This window comes from Gossypium arboreum, chromosome 2 (genome assembly GCF_025698485.1).
Source record: "Gossypium arboreum isolate Shixiya-1 chromosome 2, ASM2569848v2, whole genome shotgun sequence".
Taxonomy (NCBI): domain Eukaryota; kingdom Viridiplantae; phylum Streptophyta; class Magnoliopsida; order Malvales; family Malvaceae; genus Gossypium; species Gossypium arboreum.
In genome coordinates, this window is record NC_069071.1 from 73411737 (window position 1) to 73432793 (window position 21057).

General features: G+C 36.8%; 1 non-coding gene and 1 pseudogene across 1 annotated transcript; one reads left to right on the forward strand and one right to left on the reverse strand.

Moving 5' to 3' along the window:
- Window positions 1-3808: 3808 nt before the first annotated feature.
- On the forward strand, window positions 3809-3906 carry LOC128289514 (small nucleolar RNA R71; annotated as a pseudogene).
- A 2420-nt stretch (window positions 3907-6326) lies between these two features.
- LOC128290063 (small nucleolar RNA R71) lies at window positions 6327-6433 on the reverse strand. The gene has a single exon (XR_008279704.1). It is a non-coding gene; the product is annotated as a small nucleolar RNA R71 (small nucleolar RNA).
- Window positions 6434-21057: the final 14624 nt, after the last annotated feature.

Genomic DNA, 21057 nt, shown 5'->3' on the forward strand with positions numbered 1-21057 from the left:
AACCACATCACAAGACATTAACACATACCACGGACAAATAGGCTTACAAGCCAAAATCATTATAAGCCACATCTCATGGCTATATACAATGAATTAATATAAGCCTAAATCTTGACCAAAACATAAAAAAAACATTTCAATAACTAAGTCCCTATACATGCCACTCACTTGAAGAAATTAAGTTTCAACAATACTTCAAAGATGGTAGCTTGATAGTGTAAGGTTGCCTCCGACGATCTCCAACCCTGAGCTGACCTGAGGACGCTAGAAGAAATGGAAGGGTGCGCAAGCTTTACACTTAGCAAGTCCATATGAAAGTAATAAGCATTATAACAACATGTTTCCTTAGGTAAAACAACTATAATTACACTTTTATTCATATTCTGGTCAAGCTGTCTATTCGAGTCATGGTTGATAAATTATTTATATCTCGAGCTAAAGGATTCTAAATTAAGATCCATTAATTTTCCCTGAAACTATACTCATATTTTCTTACCATAAAATTTCCAGAATTTTTGGTCTAGCCAATAAGTACAGTTTATTCTTTAAACTCTCCCATGTTTCGCTATCTAACAGCTTTGACCTCTATCTACTAAAAATCAAATATCTCATAGTACGAGACTCGGATAATGTTCCCGTATATTTCTATTGAAATTAGACTCATTAATGATTTCATTCATAGGAATTTTAACTCATAATTATTTTTTTAAAATTTCTAATGATTTTCCAAAGTTAAGATAGGGGAGTCTAGAATCACTCCAACTGTATCTCACAAGAATTCAACTATCTCAAAATACATAATTTTTTACTTACATATTTCCTCTATGTGAAACTAGATTCAGTAAGATTTAATTTCATATGTTATTCAGCCTCTAATTCGATTTCCACAATTTATGGTGATTTTTCAAAGTCAGGCTACTACTGCTGTTCAACACTGTTTCGGTGCAAAATCACAATAGCTATCATAATTTGATTTTCATATTGATCATGGACTCATTATTTCATAATTCCCATATTCAATTACATAATGTAAGTTAACATGATATTGCAACACAATTCATAATCATAAGCATAAGGATGGTTCGTCTTTCAAATCTTTTCTCTTGTTCATCATGTATACACATACATTTGCATGAATTCGCTAACTCATCATTTATCACATTTCAATAAGGCATCACTTATGAGTATAATGAACGTACCTGTACATATCCATAGCATACCGATTAAATTTACCTTTATCACCGCGCCCATCTCGGTACTTTAATCACGTTATTCATTATAATAGCCGTTGAATTTCTTGGAAATCTCGATGGATAATCCATTTATTGTCAAGTCATACAAGTGATCATCTCTAGTACGCACTCCTACGAACCTCACATCTTTCGACGGTATTACCAGTCGAGGCTAAATACCCCGTAATATAAGCTCATAGGGTATTGTCGAGATTACCAGTCCAGGCTAAATCCCCTACGACGACATATACTCAAATAAGATCGGATCTGAATTACCAGTCCAGGCTAAATTCAGATCCTAATCGGATTACCCGTCCAGGAAAAATCCTTAATGCACACATATTCTTCGAGATGCTCGATCACTCAAGGAACACCCGTCCGGGCTAGATCTTTTTCTATATTTGACATTAATAGATTACCCATCCGGGCTAAATCCTTTTCTGCAACACATGCAGGATCTCAAGTCATGTAAGCCATTGTTTATCCAACGGATTTCCCTTTTTATTCAATCGGGATTTTTCTGTTTTCATCAAGTATCTCATTATCCATAGCTGATCATGCAATGTACATCCAATTCAACACATTTCCATGTTTATTTAGAATTACTCCACAAAATAAACATGGTATTGCATACAATTATATTTAGGCATTTGTTACAATATATAATCTTTATATCAACTAAATAAATATCCATCACACAAAGCTAACACATCAATTTAAGTTCAAGTATGAACAATAATATCATTGCAATATCATTGACATATGAACTTACCTCGGTTTCGAGTACGATTATTTATTTCGAGTTTGTGCTTAACCTTGTTCAACCTCGTTCTAAGCCCGAATCTTGTTTTCCTTGATCTATAATATCACATTTAGCCTACTAATTAGCCACATTATTCATATGGGTCCAAAAATCATATTTTTCAAATTTGCATTTTGACCCCTAAACTTTTACATATTTTCACTTTTGCCCTAATACTCGTAAAATGATTTTTATTCAATTTCCTTGCATTTCAAGCATAGCCAAATCATTTTCATAACTATGACAGCCCCTAATTTCCACTAAATCACCCTTTTATGACCAAATTTATAATTTTTACAAAACGGTCCTTTCAGACGTTTTCATCAAAAACCGCTTAGTAAAAGTCGATTATTACACACCGAGACTTCATATTCTACCACTAAACATCAAAATACATGCATATCATTCATGGGAAAGTTTTTAAACACAAACCCTAGCTCAAATAAATGGTAGAATTAGCTAGAACATGTTACCGGGACTTCAAAAATGCATAGAGCGTTAAAAACGGAGCTCGAAATCACTTACTATTGAGCTTGGAAGCTTGGGCAAACCCTAACCATGGCTGCTCTTGGTACATTTGGCTGAATCAAGAAGAAAGGGACACATTTGGGTTTTAAAATTTATCTTTTAATTCATTTTACCCCTAAATGACCAAAATGCCATTTTACTATTCTTTCAAAATTTACCCAACCAAAGCCATTTTTGTCCAACAAATTATACAATGGTCTAATTACCATTTAAGTACCTCCCATTTAAAATTTCATAACAATTAGACACCTCTAACATGTAGAACTCAACTTTTGCAGTTTTTACAATGTAGTCCTTTTGACCAAATTGAGTGCCCAAACGTCGAAATTTTCGAACGAAAGTTTCACGAAATCATTCTGTGAAATTGTAGGCCACAAAAATATAATAAAAATAAATTTTCTTAGGTCAGATTTTTGGTCCTGAAACCATTGTTCTGACTAAGATCTAATTCGGGATGTTACAACTCAGTACTTTGCCTGATCGGTGAGCTATTGCTTTCACGTGCTCCTTACCTTTCCTTTGAGGATTTTTTTTTTGTATTGATGGGAATATCGGTGCCAATTTTTCTTTTGATGTCACCCATTATGCTCATCGATTGGCTCATTTGATCCTCAAGTTTAGTCAATATTCTCATTGAGTTGGTGCACTCAGACTACACCTACTTTACATCCGTTCTCATTGATTGTATTTCTCCTCCGATCCTATCCAGACATTGACCACATGCAATATGGTCACATGGGTTGACCTTGTCCTGGGGCTTCTACGAATAAGGAGGTTGATAGTTAGTATTTTTAGCTTGATTCGAACTATTACCTCCTCTTTGATTTTCTCCCTATCTCAGATTCGGGTAATCTCTCTAGCCGAGATTATAGGTATGTGATAAGGATTTCCACTCCTATTTTTGATATAATTCACATCCTCAGCAGGACTATTAATGTAGTGGAAGAGCAATTTGTCTCCTCCTCCCATAGACGGTGTATTGTTTGCATATTCGATGCATTTAAGTCTATCCACTAAATATTGATACTTGTCATCCTCTTGAATAGCTTTTACCGTAGCAGTTTTTTGGCCATATGTAACTCGTTCAATTGGCTACTGACAGGAGTTCAATTCCATGTTCTCAATGATTCCATACACATCCTCGTACGTCTTGTTCATAAGAGCTACTCCAACTACTCCGTCTAATTCGAATATTTCATTTGCATCCAACTTATTATAAAACACTTGCAGTCGCATCAACTCAGGGAATCTGTGGTGCGGACATTTCTGAATCAATGTTTTAAAATGTTCCCAAGCTTCATGAAAACTTTCCCCTTCAAAGACAACAATTTCTCTTCTTAGTTTAACCACTTTACTAATAGGGTAAAAACTTCTGAAAGAACTTTCTATTGAGCTCGTCTCATGTAATGATAAACCCTGGTGCTTGCGATTTTAAACAATAAAAGGTGTTATCAATCAAAGAAAAGGGGACCAACTGATAATTTAAATTTAGTATTATCAATTCTTAACTCCTATGTCTCAGCTTAGAAGGTAAAGCATAAGGATGTACTAGTTAGGTGCGAGGAGATGGAGGAGGAGAATAGTTGGTTGAAGGCCAGAGAGTCCTATTGGAAGGAGAAATTCAAATCCCAAGAACAATTTTAGTTATCAAAGTTGGAATGTCTATGCCAATCCAGTGAAGAAGCTCTGAGAGAATCCTAAGAGGACTGATAAACCATAATTTATACATATTTTTATCCCATGCTTAGCATATTTTTGGATGAATTATCCTTAGATTTGGTGAATTCAATGCTCCTAATCCTTTAATTTCATGTTTTATACTTAGGTGAGCATAGGAGAGTAAAAAGACTGAGAAATGGGCCAAAAACGGAGAAAATGGGTTAACACAGGAAATCAACACAGCCTGGACTTCCTCACACGGGTTGTTCACAAACCCGTGTCCATTCAACAAACTCGAACATGGGTTGAAGCACTTGCACACGAGCGTGTCACACGAGCATGTCCCTGTCGAGCCCAAGTCTAGTCCTATTTAGAAAATGCCACTCTTGAGGGTTTTGAAGCATTCTAAAGCTTATATAAACACCTCAGGAGGTACCGAGAACGAGGACATGGAGTAGGAGGCAAGGAATTACTCGAAGAACGTCGATTGATCCATCTCCAAAGCCGGATTATCCTTCAAGATTGAAGATCTCCCTTCAATTTCCTTCAGGAGTTTTTGGGTTTTCTTTATGTTTTGTTATCATCATTCTTTTGAGATGTTTTCTTTTACACTTATGAACTAAATCCCCTAAATACTTAAAGGGAATGAAACCTAAGACAGATCTTGTTATTATTTTCTGAATTATATGATAAATATTTGACTTGTTCTTAATTATGAGTTCTTAATTCTTGCTTTGATTTTCCAGGATATTGATTCAAGTATTGATGTGCTTATTCAAAGGAGCAAAAGTCCCTGTCTAATAGTAGATCTAGCATAATTAAGCAGCATTGATTGCACGCCTAGACATAGGGTGACATAATTTTTTCGAATTAGGGTGAAACCTAATAAAGAATTCATAGATTGAGTTAATGCAAAACTAGGGGTTTTAATTAGAAAGAGATTTCAATTAATCAACCTAGGATTAGATTTTGCTAGTCTCCAGAGAGATAATAATATAACTTAGGATTTCTACGGATCAAGTCAAGTGAATAAATCATCTAATTCAGAGTCAATAACAAGTGAAGTCTAGGTGGATTTTTCCCTTAGGTATTGTCCAAATCATTCAGTTTTCCCAAAAGTTATTTCCCCAATTTACTTTCTGTGCATTCTTAGTTTAGTAATTAATTTAGATAAAACAAACGCCTTTATTTTTTAGGCTAGATAATAAAAAGAAAGTTAATACTAGTACTTTTAGTTCCTTTGGGTTCGACATCCCGGTCTTGCCATAAGCTATACTACTGTTCGATAAGGTGCGCTTGAATTTGTCATGATAATAATTAGTTTCCAAGAACGAACATTCATAACTTATAAAACTTATCACGATTCACCTCACATCAAGTTTTTGGTGGCGTTGCTGGGGAACTAAGGTATTAGGAACACTTAATTTTTATTACTTTAGTCATTTATTTTATTGCAATTTGAATTTTATTTTGATTTTTGTTACTAAATTTTCTTTTCCCTTCTGGCAGGTTTTTATAGTTTATGCCTAGATGAAACCCGTCAGGACCATTACTTTTTGATAGTGAGATTGAACACATAGCTTGCACAAACTGAAGAGAAATAAGGCGAAGCTTAAGATACATAGAGGAAGGGCAAGAGGATGATATTCACACCACAACTGAGGGGATGGCTGAAAATCAGGAAAATCCACTACCTCCTGCAATTGCTGCTGATCCAGTAAATCAGAATCCTGCCCCACGCACTATGTATGATTATACTAAACCTAAGTTAAAAGGAACTAAGTTAAGTATAGTTAGGCCTGCTATTGCTGCAAATAATTTTGAATTGAAACCTAACACATTTCAAATGATCCAATAGTTTGTTCAGTTTGATGGCTTGCAAGTTGAGGATCCAAACACTTACTTAACAAATTTTCTGGAATTCTGCGACACGTTTAAAATCAATGGCGTTTCTGATGATACCATTCGCCTTCAGTTATTTCCCTTTTCATTAAGGAATAAGGCTAAACAGTGGTTGAACTTGTTACCACGAGGGTCAATCACTACTTAGGAACAAATGACCGCAAAAATTCTTACTTAAATATTTCCCGCCAGCTAAAATGACTAAGTTGAGGAATGACATCTTTTCTTTTGTACAGATGGACCTCAAAACACTCTATGATGCATGAGAGAGATACAAGGATCTATTGAGAAGGTGCCCTTACCATGGGTTACCTTTATGGTTGCAGGTTCAAACGTTTTACAACGGCGTAAACCTCTCAACAAGGCAACTTATCGACGCAGCTGCTGGTGGGACTATCAATAACAAAACACCTGAAGTGGCTTACAAATTTATTGAAGAGATGTCACTGAATAACTATCAGTGGCAAGTCATGAGAATAAAATCGACAAAAGCAGCCAGTGTTTTCAACCTCGACGCGGTTACTATGCTATCTAACCAGGTAGAACTGTTAAATAAAAAACTTGATAGTTTGTGTGGTCCTACTTAGGTAAATCCAGTGATGAGATACGATTCAAATGGAGGAGTACATATAGAATATCAATCCTTCAACTCCAACATCCAGGAGGAACAAGTCCAATATATGGGTAACAATAAATCTAGATCTCAAAATAACCCATATAGTAATACATATAATGTAGGCTGGAGGAACCATCCCAATTTCTCGTGGGGTGATCAAGGGAATCAAAGGCCACAACTTCCTCCGAGTTTTCAACAACCACCTTACCAACAGGAAAAGAAGCTGAACCTTGAAGAGATGCTAACAAAGTTTATCTCGGTGTTAGAAACTCGCTTTCAGAATACCAAAACAGCACTAAAGAATCAACAAGCATCGATCCAAGGACTCGAAACTCAGATAGGATAGCTTGCTAAACTAATTTCTGAATGATCAAAAAGTAGCCTACTAAGTAACATTGAATCTAACCCAAGGGAACAACTCAATGCGATTATTATTCAAGACGAGAAAGGGTTAGTTGAACCTGAACTAGAACTAAGGCAAGGAATTGTGGTAAGTAAATGTAAAGGTGAGGTAGTCCATAGTGAGCAAAAACCAGTAAGTAAAGAGTACCAACCACGGGTGCCATACCCCAATGCGATAAGGAAAGACCGCACAGATGAACAATTTGGTAAATTCCTTAAACAATTAAAGAAATTGCATATTAACTTACCATTTATTGAAACTCTTTCACAGATGCCAAACGCAGTTAAATTTTTAAAGGAGCTTTTAGCAAATAAGCGGATGTTGGATGAGGCATCGCATGTAGAGTTGAATGCAATTTGCTCAGCCATTCTACAGAATAAGCTAGCCAACAAATTGAAAGATCTAGAGAGTTTTACGTTTCCTTGTTTAATTGGTAGTTTAGATGTGAATAATGCATTGGCTGATTTAGGGGCTAGTATTAATGTCATGCCCTATAAAATGTTTAAACAACTAGGTCTTGGGAAACCCAAACAAACTAGGATGAGCATTCAGTTAGCCGATAAAACCATTAGATTTCCTAAGGGTATCATTGAAAATGTACTTGTCAAAATCGATAAATTTATATTCCCAATTGATTTTGTTGTTCTAGAGATGGAAGAGGATAGTGACATACCTTTGATTTTAGGACGACCCTTTTTAGCAACTGCTAGAACAATTATTGATGTTGGTACAAGTGAATTCACACTTCGTGTGGGTGATGAAACAATCACTATTTAAGCTCGAAATTCTACTAATACTGATCATGTGGTGCAACTTCTTTGTAGGAAAGACGTTCGAAAAGCATACATGAGCCTTGTTCAAGTAACAACAAAGGACCCATCTAGGAAAAATGAATGCTACAAATTGAGTAACTAGATGAATGGAGGACACAGAAATTGAGAGCACACGATAGACAAAAACCAGGCCATGACGAGCTCAATGTTTCACCAAATCAATTAAGGTTGGAGACAAAGTACTACTAGATGCAGTAGACCCTCGTATTGCCACTTCTGAACCTAATGGAGCAATCCCTCTTACGGTACTCAGCATTTTACCATATGGGGCAGTCGAGGTAATTCATCCTAAATTCGGCACCTTTAAAGTAAATAGTACTCATCTAAAACCTTATTTTGATGAGATTGATAGCAGGAATGAGGAGTGCAAACTCCTCGCACCACCATGACTACGCAACAAGAGAGGTAAGTCGAGCTTAGACTATAAATAAGTGCTTCTCGGGAGGCAACCCAAGCACTAACAGTGTTAACTTCTTTGAATTTTAGTTTTTAACATCTAAATCACTAACTGAGTCCTTGAACACAGGTTGTCCAAATCCACACGGCTAGGCACACGGGCGTGCCTTAGGCCGTGCTCATACCACGGGTGATGACATGGCAGTGCGATACGGCCGTGTGAAAATAGAGCGAAAGTTTTCCTCAACACGGGATTCGATACGTTGCCACGATTGTGCTACATGGCCGTGGACGAAACTATCAAAACAACATGGGCATGTGCCACGCCCGTGTCTAGAAGCCGTGGTTGAAACTGAGAAATTAACACGGGCATGAGACACGCCCTTGCCCACCAACCGTGCTCGAGACTATGAAATTAACACGGGCGTGTACATCCATACACGGGAGTGGGAGAATCGAACGAAGCAGGATACGACCGTGTGCACCAACAAGCCCAACAAACACGGGCGTGGGCCAAATTTCAGACACGCCCCAAATTTGAAAATCACGAAACACACGGGCTGAAATAAGGGCATACGGGCGTGCCCCACGGCCTTCGCCCCAAAATCTATATAAACCCCTCACCATTCATCATCCTCTTCCCCAAAACCTAACCCTAGCCGCCAAAATCCTCTTCTCCACTACCGACCGGTACCTATCCCCCTTCTCTTCTCCCATTTTTCTCCCCTCTCTCCTCTTTTCCCTTTGTGCGACCCATACAACCCCACCACCCATGCCCATGGCCAACCCCAACTGCACCTAACCTTCACGCTGTCGCTCCTCTGACCATCGGTCCTCTTCTAACGGTTGTCTCTTCTCTTTTACTTTCTTTAGATGCTTACTAACATTATAGTCCTAATTTTTATTCTTGTATTTACATATTGCTACTAATTGTATATATTATCATCCTCATTATTAGGATTTAGTTCACATAATTTGTACCATATTCTTACCATGCTTAGCTACTTCCATCTAGTTTGTTTTTAACTTAGTCATGCTGTCACTTTGCCATTTGCCATAAAATCTCTGTCAAGTTTGATTGCTTTTGGTTGAGTCCTGTTCATGTTAGTAATTTTTTATTGTATTTGTTAGTTTAATTCATGGTTAATTCCTTTTTAAATTTGTAAATGTTTGTTTCTTGTAGGTATATCATGTCAAATCCATGCGGCAAGAAAGCCGTCATTCCTACCTCAAAGAAGAGGAAAGGAGCAGCATCATCCTCGGGTCCTATCGCTGAGATCAGGCACCCATTCCTCCAATTTCCACTAGGACAACAAGAGGAACTTTTCCAAATATTACAGGCCCAATGCCTAGGTGTGGGCCGTTACATTGACTGGGCCACACTAGAACAAATCCAACTGGCTGACGCAGTTCGGGCCCTCTTGACAACTGACACATGGGGGCTATTCTTCAAGATCGTCGAGCCGACGTACCTCAAACTCACACTCGAACTCTATTCCAACTTTCACCTCCAAGTCATAAGAATTCGATGATCTTGGAACAGTCCAGTTCCGTCTCGGTAGTTTAGTTCACCAGCTGAGTATGCCTGAGTTTGAAGTCGTGTTAGGACTATACACGGAAGAGTTCATGGATGACGACGACTTTGCCAGCCTCCATCGCCACATCCACTACTCACCTTCAAACTCCTGGAGGGCCCTCGTTCCTACTTCGGCCACCTATGACCCTAGTCGCTCCAAGGCATCGGTTCTCGCCCCATCCCTATTTCTTATGGAGCATGGCAAATGGACACGTCTTCGACCTTGCTTATTTCATCGCCCTTGCCATTCGCCATCAGACGGAGCGCCACAGGAAGGAAGTCATATCCATCAACCATTATGTGACTCACCTAGCGCGGTATTTTGGTCTCCTCAACACGGCGGTGCAAGCATCCTCTCTCACTCTCATCGGTCAGATGTCCCCACAGGGCATCTCGAGTATGCTCCATATGAGGATGATCGAGCGACGACGTGGATTTGATCCTCCTCAGTACTGCCTAGTCCAGCCAGCCGAGAAGGAGGACGTAGAGGACATTACTGATGATGTCCCTCCACCTCACGATGATCCAGCCTCTTAGCCACCACCTATTCATCGTCCAGTTCATTCGGTAGCTTCACTCTTTGACATCTTTGAGCTCCTTACTCAATTCGAGCAGTAATTTTTTTAGCACTTTGATCACATTGATGCTACCTTACATCAGATTTGTCAGCACCTTCACATCTCATCGCCACCCCCACCTCGCGAACCATCTGGCGATGAAGATTTTTAAAGACTTTTTTATTTATTATTTATTATTTTTACTTTTATCTTTATTTATATATTTAAAGTACTTTTTATTTTACTTCCCTTTAATACTATTTCATTTTTAGGTTTTATAATTTTTATTAGATAATTTATGTTTTCGGCTATTTCTTTACGAGTAATTATGCTTCTTTATATTTCCTAAAGAGTTAGTGATTTTATCGCAGTTATAAAGAGCTCCAAAGCTCACTAATACTTTGGAATTTGCAACTCCACTGAAAAAGGTTCTCCACGACTGCCATGTCCTGCCCGACCACCATGATAACCTCTTTGCTGGACACTGTGGTTGTGGAACCCAACCTCTACCACCACCAGAGTATCCTCCTCCACTCTTATCATTGCCTTGGCCGATTATTCTCCATAACTCTGATTCAAGGAATTCATCCACAAATTTAGGAAGTTTCACTTCTCTCCCTATCTTATATCTATATTTTTCAGTAAATCTATCTTTGTACATTGACGACAATGTACATCTTAAGTGTGGGGGGGTTATTAATATCATCATCAGAAAAAAAACCTGAAATTTGTCTTGTTCTCAAATAATCTTCTCATATCATTATTAGAATAAATTTTTATTTATTTTTTATTTTTGTTGATATGTCTTGAATTAAAACATAGGCATTTATGCATTGATTGTTTAAAACTTTAAGGAATTAGAGAATCAAGCCTGATAAGTTGATTTTTGAGAATTAAAAAAGAATAGGTTGTTTCCCCAACTTTACGTATTATCTTTAGTTAAAATTCACAGGTTTAGCATCAAAAAGCCATAATTTTTGTGAGATCTTGAGCCTTTAGAGCATATATTATTTCTTTCATGCTCACTTTTATTGTTATGAGTGCGTCAATATTGAATTGTTATTCTAGAACTTGCTTGATTATGCATGTCAAGACCACACCTTTGATTTGATATGTCAAGATGATAAAGGCACTTAGGTTTAACCCACTCATTCCATAAAAGCCTACCTTCATAATTAACCCTTAGTGAACCCCCTTGAGCCCAACAATCGATTCATTGATCTAACCTCAATATTAACCCATAACCTATTATTGTTGAAATCCCCTCAATTAATTTGATCCCTATTTTTTGTTGAGATTTGATTTGAATAAATTACTTAGCTATGTTTTATTTTTAGCAAAACTCTAAAATATTTGACTTGTTCTAAAAAAAAAAACATACATACATACATATTAGTAGTAATTCTTTGTTTTTGAGCTTAAGTATTTAATTCCTTATTCTATGAAGAAAAGCTCAATTATAGGATCTTCTAATTAGGAATGTAATTTTTCAGTTGTAGAATTTTTATAGTTAGATAAATTTTCAATTTAATCTCGATTCTAACCTTCTTTTTCAGCTTGTAACCACACCCTCTAACCGAAGCCACGTTGCAACCCTCTAAAGCCCTTTTGATTGATGTATCATCTCAATATATAGTGGTGGAAACTTGATTGTCATGCAAGTCTATGGTAATAACTTTTCATATTGACTGTTGAGTGCTAAATTTCTTGTCCTTAAACACCTTGAGTGATTTGAGTGAATCCTTAGTGAGGATGTGAAACTCTATGATATTTTGAATTAAAGGTGATTACTTAGATGAGGGGAGACACTTATGTTTTCATGATAAAATGTTCAACCTGGAATGTTTGAAACTTTGATGTTCTTCGAGTTGAATTTTCAATGTATGATTACTTATGGATTATTTTGAGATACTATTGATGAAAAGTATAAGTTGAGAAGAATTTATTTTGATTGTGAGTTGAGTATTTTGCTTGAGGACAAGCAAACGCTTAAGTGTGGGGGTATTTGATAAACCATAATTTATACATATTTTTATCCCATGCTTAGCATATTTTTGGATGAATTATCCTTAGATTTGGTGAATTCGATGCTCTTAATCCTTTAATTTCATGTTTTATACTTAGGTGAGCATAGGAGAGTAAAAAGACTGAGAAACGGGCCAAAACCAGAGAAAATGGGTCAACGTTGGAGATCAACATGGCCTGGACTTCCTCACAGGGGTAGTTTACACGCCCGTGACCATTCAACAAACTCGAACAAGAGTTGAAGCACTTGCACACGGACGTGTCCCTGTCGAGCCCAAGTCTAGTCCTATTCAAAAAAGGCCACTCTTGAAGGTTTTGGAGCATTTTAAAGCCTATATAAACACCCCAAAAGATACCTAGAATGAGGACACGGAGTAGGAGGCAAGGAATTACTCAAAGAAAGCCGATTGATCCATCTCAGAAGTCGGATTATCCTTCAAGACTGAAGATCTCCCTTCAATTTCCTTTAGGAGTTTTTGGGTTTTCTTTATATTTTGTTATCATTATTCTTATAAGATGTTTTCTTTTACACTTGTGAACTAAATCCCCTAAATACCTAAGGGGAATGAAACCTAAGACGGATCTTGTTATTATTTTCTGAATTATATGATAAATATTTGACTTGTTCTTAATTATGAGTTCTTAATTCTTGCTTTAATATTCCAGCATATTGATTCAAGTATTGATGTGCTTATTCAGAGGAGCAAAAGTCCCTGTTTAAGAGTATATCTAGCATAATTATGCGGAGTTGATTGCACGCCTAGACATAGGGTGACATAATTTTGCCGGATTAGGGTGAAACCTGGTAAAGGAATCCATAGATCGAGTTAATGCAACACTAGGGGTTTTAATTAGAAAGAGATTTTAATTAATCAACCTAGGTTTAGATGTTGTTAGTCTCGAGAGAGATAATAATATAACGTAGGGATTTCTACAGATCAAGTCAAGTGAATAAATCATCTGATTCAAAGTCAATAACAAGTGAAGTCTAGGTGGATTTTTCCCTTAGGTATTGTCCAAATCATTCAGTTTTCCAAAAAGTTATTTCCCCAATTTACTTTCTGTGCATTCTTAGTTTAGTAATTAATTTAGATAAAATAAACCCCTTTATTTTTTAGGCTAGATAATAAAAAGAGAGTTAATACTAGTACTTTTAGTTCCTTTGGGTTCGACATCCCGGTCTTGTCATAAGCTATACTATTGTTCGATAAGGTACACTTGCCTTTGTCGTGATAATAGTTAGTTTTTAAGAACGAACATTCATAAATTATAAAACTTATCACAATTCACATCACATAAAGGACACAAGAAAAAATCTGACAAAGACTTTGCTCAAGCAGAGCTCCAGTTTGATCCTACATGCCTAAGTTGTTTCAGATCCTCTAAATCTATGCCAAGTGGACTTCAAATGCTTTCAAAAGCTTGCCATAAAATCCTTGGAATTCAATGTCTATAACCTTGAGGGAGAAGGCTAGAAAAATTCCAGAGGGAAAGGAAGCAACCAGCCAACTTCTTCATCCCCACTGACCCCAAAGTAGAGGATAAGGAATTAGAATATTCAATTGATTTGGAAGAAGTTCGTGGAGAATGCCTCCATACAAAAGAAGCCCCTACTAGACCAATTGACTAGGTAGCTGAGGGAGGAAACTAAGGATTTTTCTGCATTTCTTGTATTTAAATCTCTTTTGCTCTTTCATGAAATCTCATTTACTCTTTAATGAAATCACTAATTTCCTTTCCAATTGTCTCACTTACTCTATTACTAATAGTATACCAAAGTATTCGCCATACAAAAGTCTTTAACTTACTTGAGGGACTAAGCTAGGTTTGGCACATTACGTATGCAAGACTGTCTCTCACTTAACTTCCAAAGGATTAGCTAAACAAAACTCTAATACCAATTAACTTGTTACACCCTATTCCTGACCCGATTTACCGAATCTAAATATGTGTTACAGTAGTTTCACACTTAACTAAAATTTTCAATTATTTTCCCTTTGCAAAACATGTTTCTTTAAATGTCCCTTTGTATGAATAATATTTCCCTTAGTTACCGCCATGGCATATCCCTGGCTTGATCCCTTTTGACACTTTAGTTCAATTCACAGACCTGCATACCAAAATTTGCATGTAAGTTGAAAGGAATTTAGTGGGTCGCCCTCAATATTATCTTTTTATGGGGTTGTAGAATCTCTCGACTCAAGGGTTTTGGATTTCCTTATAAACATTGGGAGGTACCTTTCTACTTCCTCCCCTAACCCGTATCCATTGCCAGAATAGGGTTACGAGGCATTACCAATCAACCACAACATAATTCATACATCTATGCAATTGTAATTAAAATCCATTCATATCAAACACATTGTCCCTTATAAGGTCCTACTAAACTTTAAAACATGCTTAGAAGTGGTTAGGGCCAAAACCAATAACATATGCAAACTTTAGGAAACTTGGAAATTTCTCAAGCATATAAGGGTCACACGCCCGTGTGAACAAGCCATGTACCACACATGGTCACCAGGCACACCCGTGTCACAAGCTGTGTGAAAACAGAGATACATACTAACTTGTACCACAAGGCTGGAGACACGCCCGTGTGCCATGCTCGTGGAAAAACTAGGGAGGTTACATGCTTGGGTCACATGGCCGACCACACACCAATGTGCCAGCCTGTGTGCCACACAAGGCCAATAGACACGCCCGTGTGTCTAGGCCATGTCAAAACTGTAGGGTATACTAGCTTAATTCGAAAGGGTAGCCCAGGGGACACACGGCCGTGTAACATGACCATGTGTCACACACAGCTGAGACACACGCCAGTGTCTTTGGCCGTGTGGACAAAAATAGGCCATTTGCAAAGCCAATTCGCCACCCTTTTCTCATGCACACCTAGCCATCAAAATAGGATCATTTTAACACATATATAGGTAGCTAAAACATGCCAATTCACACACATATCATGCCATCTATCATCAACTAATTCAACTACTCAATTCCACATTCGAAACTTGCCAAATCATTATGCCAAAATCACCAGAACTTGCATAAATTCTATATACATTAATTCATCATATTATTAACTATTTCATATCACAAAACACATCATTAAACTATATCAACAACTAAGGCCAACATACTCAAAAGAAGCCAATACATATAAGGCATTATGCACATCAATTAGGCTAACTTAAATGACCAAATACATAACAACATTTTAAACAAAAGCTAGCCAAATCTCATGCTATCTCAAATCTCAAATCATAATCAACTCACTAGCCTATACATGCCATATACCATATTTACAGGCATCCAAAAATACCAACAAGTAGTCAATAGTGTGATGACAGTTCCTGATGATCCCCGATGTTCGAGCTAGCTTCGATACTCTATAAAACAAAGACAAATAACACATAGTAAGCTTCATAGCTTAGTAAGTTCGTACTAAATATTTACTCAACAGTTCATAATATACAAATCATCAATTAATAAACACTTAGTAAATCTCATATCATCATTCGATTCTAATCCATGACCATTTATCATATATATACAAATTCATCAAGCTTCATACACATAGTATCAACTACCACATAGGTATCGTATGTACCTGTACTTTCCCGTATTTATTTATTTCATTCTCACCTCTTTGTTCAATACGTTAAATCATTCGGAAATCTTTCAATACTCTAAGAACTCACACACTTAGTGCAAAAATGATTAGCCCAAAGCTATAACGATATCACACACTTAGTGCCATCACATTAAACCAAATTTATCTATGTACCGCACAGTTAGTGCCACATATAGCTAAAGGTATTCTAGTTCGCACACTAAGTGCTATATATAGCCGAAGCTATCTTGAAACGCACACTAAGTGCCAAACATAGCCGATTTGTCATCATACACAATCATAGTCGTATATATATAATTTATGCATTATTAAAGCATTAAAACCATAATTATAACAATGTTTATCACAGACGAACTTACCTCAAATACTAAAACGGCGAATTGAATCGTTTAGCCGATAACTTTGGTTTTTCCCTGATCTAGATCCGAATTCCTCCTTTCTTTATCTGGATGTATTCAAAATTAACTTATTCAATCACATATTTATTCAATTTAATCCACAAACACATATTTGGGCATTTTTACACTAGCCCTTAAAGTTCCACATTTTTATAATTTAGTCCCATTTTTACAATTACATCAAATTCACACAATTCAATTTAATCCATGCTTAGCCAAATTACCATAGTATCCCTAGCAGCCATATTTCACATTTATTCACACTTTAAACCCCACATTTTCATCTTTACACAATTTAATCCCTAATTTGTATTTTTACCAAAAATCACTTAACAAACATGAAAATCTATCATCTAACTTCCATAATTCATCATCAAACATCATAAAACTCATGGATTCATCAATGGAATTTCAAAAAATTATCAACAATTTTAGAAATTAGGGTACAGGCTAGCTAGCACTCAAAGCAATGATAAAAAAAATGTAGAAATCATAAAAAATCGAGCAAAGAACATACCTTAATCAAGGAAATACTAGCTAAAATCTCAAACCCTATTTTAGTTTTCTTCCATGCTACATTTGGCCATAAAAGATGAACAAAATGGCCACCATTTTGTTTTTTTTTAATTATTTAAGCTTTAATTCACAAATTACTTAATTAACCTTACTTAAAACATTAACAAAACACTTAATGGTTGGTCATTTATGTCAATTTTCACTATCCATGGTCTAATTACAACATAAGGACATTTCATTTAATAAGCCATAACAATTTAGCACCTTTAACTTATAGCATGCTACTTTTGCATTTTACGCGATTAAGTCATTTTTCTCAAATTGAATTATAAAACGATAAAATTAGCTCACGAAATTTTCACACATACATATTCACATACTGTAAACACAAAAAATAATATTAAAATAAATTTACGACCTCATGTTTGTGGTCCTGAAACCACTATTCCAATTTAGCTAAAATCAGGCTGTTACATTCCTAGTTGGCAAATAACTATACACCAATATCTACACTAACCATCTTTTACCCATTTCACTTAATTTGTTGATTTTAGACTGTTCACCATGCTTCAAATCCCATTACACAATTTATTTGCAATTTTGGTTAGATACGCTTCTCAGAATGATATTCGATGAATACTACTCTTGACTGATTCCTTTAAAGGACCCATCGATTATCAAAACACCAGTTACATCGTATCATTGAAACAGTCTAGACAAACATACTTGCTTAGAAGAATACAAGATTTTAATTAAAGCAATAGAATCCTAGAGAACTTCAATACAAGACCAAAGAAATTCCATGTTTGGTGGGCACTTAGACTACCCTATATTTCAATACTTATGGTTTCTTTCATAGCATATAATTAAGGAAGATTCATTCATTGGTTACTCTTGTTGAGAATAGTATTGGAACATGCCTCACAGGTATACCCAGATCTCATGCAAAATAGACCAGTATCTCACCACTTTATCATTAAAGAATTCACTTTACGAATTTCCTTGATAACATGCCACAAAGGCTTTCCAGAGGATTCACCATAAGGCTTTCCAGAAGATTCGCCAAAAATGCATTTCAGAGGATTCGCCACAAAGGATTTCTAGAATATTCACCATAAGGCTTTCCAGAAGATTCGCCAAAAATACTTTTCAAAGGATTCACCATAAAGGATTTCCAAAGGATTCTCCACAAAGGCTTTCGAAAGGATTCGCCATAATGGCTTTCCAGAGAATTCGCCACAAAGGCTTTCTAGAGAATTCTGTGTTTACTGTCCTGAAAAACAATCTCTATAGATTTTATGGGGCTTCTCCCACATCGCCTTAAACCTTCACGTCCTATTAGTGTATTATCATATGATGCAATGGCTACACAATAAATCTCTATTTTCATAGTGATCTGTCTGTTTGGTTTGTAATATACCTATCCTACCGGAGGGAACACAAAAGGATCTCTTTCTCACCTTTTTACATAACCCAGAATTGTTAGGTACTGAACCCATATAATAGGAAAGTATTTTGCAATGACTACACCCACGCCAATAACATTTTATATCACACAACATCATATCATGTCGGACATTGTTCAACTCATTTACATATTTGTATATATCTCTCAGAAACACACATTCATATAATTACATGACATGTAGGAGTCAAGTTTAGAGACTCACTAGAGACCTACCTTAACCTCAACCTGAAGCTTTCATTTCAAATGTTCGTCCCAACTAGCAGCAGCAACTGCATAAAAGATCATATGATTTCTATTAGAATCCCTATTACAAACATTTTACTAACATTTCAACGACATGCAACCCCCATAGAGGGTCATCCTATAACACCTTTCCCTTCCATAACTATAACGTACAAAGCTTGAAGACTTACTAGAAGGCAGAATCATCTACACATTAGATAAGATCTTAGCCGATATTAATGAAGAATGAAAAGTAAGTGTTGAGGTTAGAAAGAATGTAATGCCCCATTTTTTTAAGTAATTATATTTATATTATTGTGTAACACAAGTGTGTGTCTACTTCAGTAGTTAAGTGTTTTGGGAAGTGTTGGAGAAGTCCTGAGTTCAAGTCTTGGATTGTGCAAAATTTTGTTTTCCTTGAATAAACCCTTTCCTCTAGTTAGTAGGCTTTTAAATTATTGTAGGTAAATCATGTTAATAAAATGCCTGCTAGTCTAGGGGATAGAGGCGTGTGGAGTGTTCTAGGGGGTCTAAGGTTCGAGGCTTGTTAATGCAAGATGAGTATTTTATTTTGCTATTGATGCTGGGGAGGTGTTGTGGTTTGACTAAAATTGAGTGCTTGAGGAGTGTGGGGAGTTGAGGCCGAATTCTAGGTACTTGTTGGAGAGATTTTCGGCTGGTTGGGATATGGATAGGTAGGTTATGGTTGAGTAATCTTAAGAGTGATATGGGGAGAGAAATTAGGAGATTTTGAAGGGAGTGGAGAGGGTGTGCCGAATGGGAACTCTGCCTCTATACATATTCGGTTTTGGGCAATTTAATGGGGGGTTTTGTCATGCTTTCGGTTTTTTTCTCTGTTGAGACTAATATTGCATTTTTTGGGCATTCTCATGCTTTTGGTGATTATTTCCTCTCTTTTTGGGGTCAAGCATTGCATTCGGATTTCTTGTGTGTTTGTTCTTTACTGTTACCAAATAGGCACCTTCTTTGTTTTTCCCAATCGGTTTCCTTTTGATTGATAACTTCTTCTTCTCCTCTCTCTAAAGCTTTCCCAAATACTCTCCCCTTATTTCCTTCTCACTATTCTTTACCCTTTTCACTTTGCTACCTTGGTCAAACACCTCCATCTCACCTTTTCTATCTTGCTTTCGGTTTTGGCAAGTGATCACTGATCTGTTGGGTTCGGGCGTACAGCTCTCTCTTGCTCTCCTTGAATTATCTTCGATTGGCTGAATATTGGTAGGTAAACCTCTGTCTCACTCCCTTCTTTTTTCCTTTCAATTCTCCCTTTTCTAAACATCATCACCTTCTTTCTTTCTTTTCATACTGATTACCTTCCTTTCCTTTGTTACTCTTGTAGATCAATCCTTAGTCTTGTTCTTGTAAGATACATCACATGCCTACAATCTTCTCTGTCGTTGTTGGTAAGTGGGTGTAGTTGAGATGATATTATACTTCAAACATGACTCTAATAGAAAGGGGTGACTTTTGTATAGGTAGTGGTCGAAGTTGATTGCATTTTTCCTGAGAGTCAAGGGTGCGATTACTATTGATTTTGGGTAAGAAGAGAGTGATCGTTCGGAACTCCGTTAGTTTCCCTTTGATGCATGAGTTAAGTAACTAATTAGGTTTCATACTGATTTTTCTTCAGGTATAAAAAATGTTTGGAGCGCGGATTAACTTCAAATCGCATAAGGTGTGTAATCACACTGCTATACACGTAAATTGGCAAAAGCCGGAATAGGTGATCGTTGACCCTACACGAGCGTGAGTTCATTTGTGTGGTAATCCAAACGCGTAATCATGGGCGTTTGATCATAGAGGCTACCATGAGCGATTTCATGGGCATAAGCCATTTTTTGCCACGTTGGGTCGAGATGAGTGATGTGGGCCCTACACGGGTGAACCACATGGACATGTGGGGGTTATTGGGCCAGGCTGCGTAATTCACACGGCCAAGGTCACTCTTGGGCTTAGAGGCCTAGATGGGCCCACATTGTGGGTTTGGGTCCATTTTCGTTGTTTGACTTTTAAGGTTGCATGGGTCGTCCGAGACAACTATGGATCTACTATTGGGTCGGTAAGTATACGTAGACCCTAATCTGATGAATTGACTGTTTTTCCCCTTTGAGGTAAAATGACTGATATACCCCTATGATATGCATGACTGTATTGAGCATGCAATTTTATATATGTTGCATACATGTAGAATATTATGATGTGATGCGTGGGGTTGGGTCATTATGATTGGAGGAAGTGTCTATTTTGGCAGCTCTGCTACAATTTCTGTTTA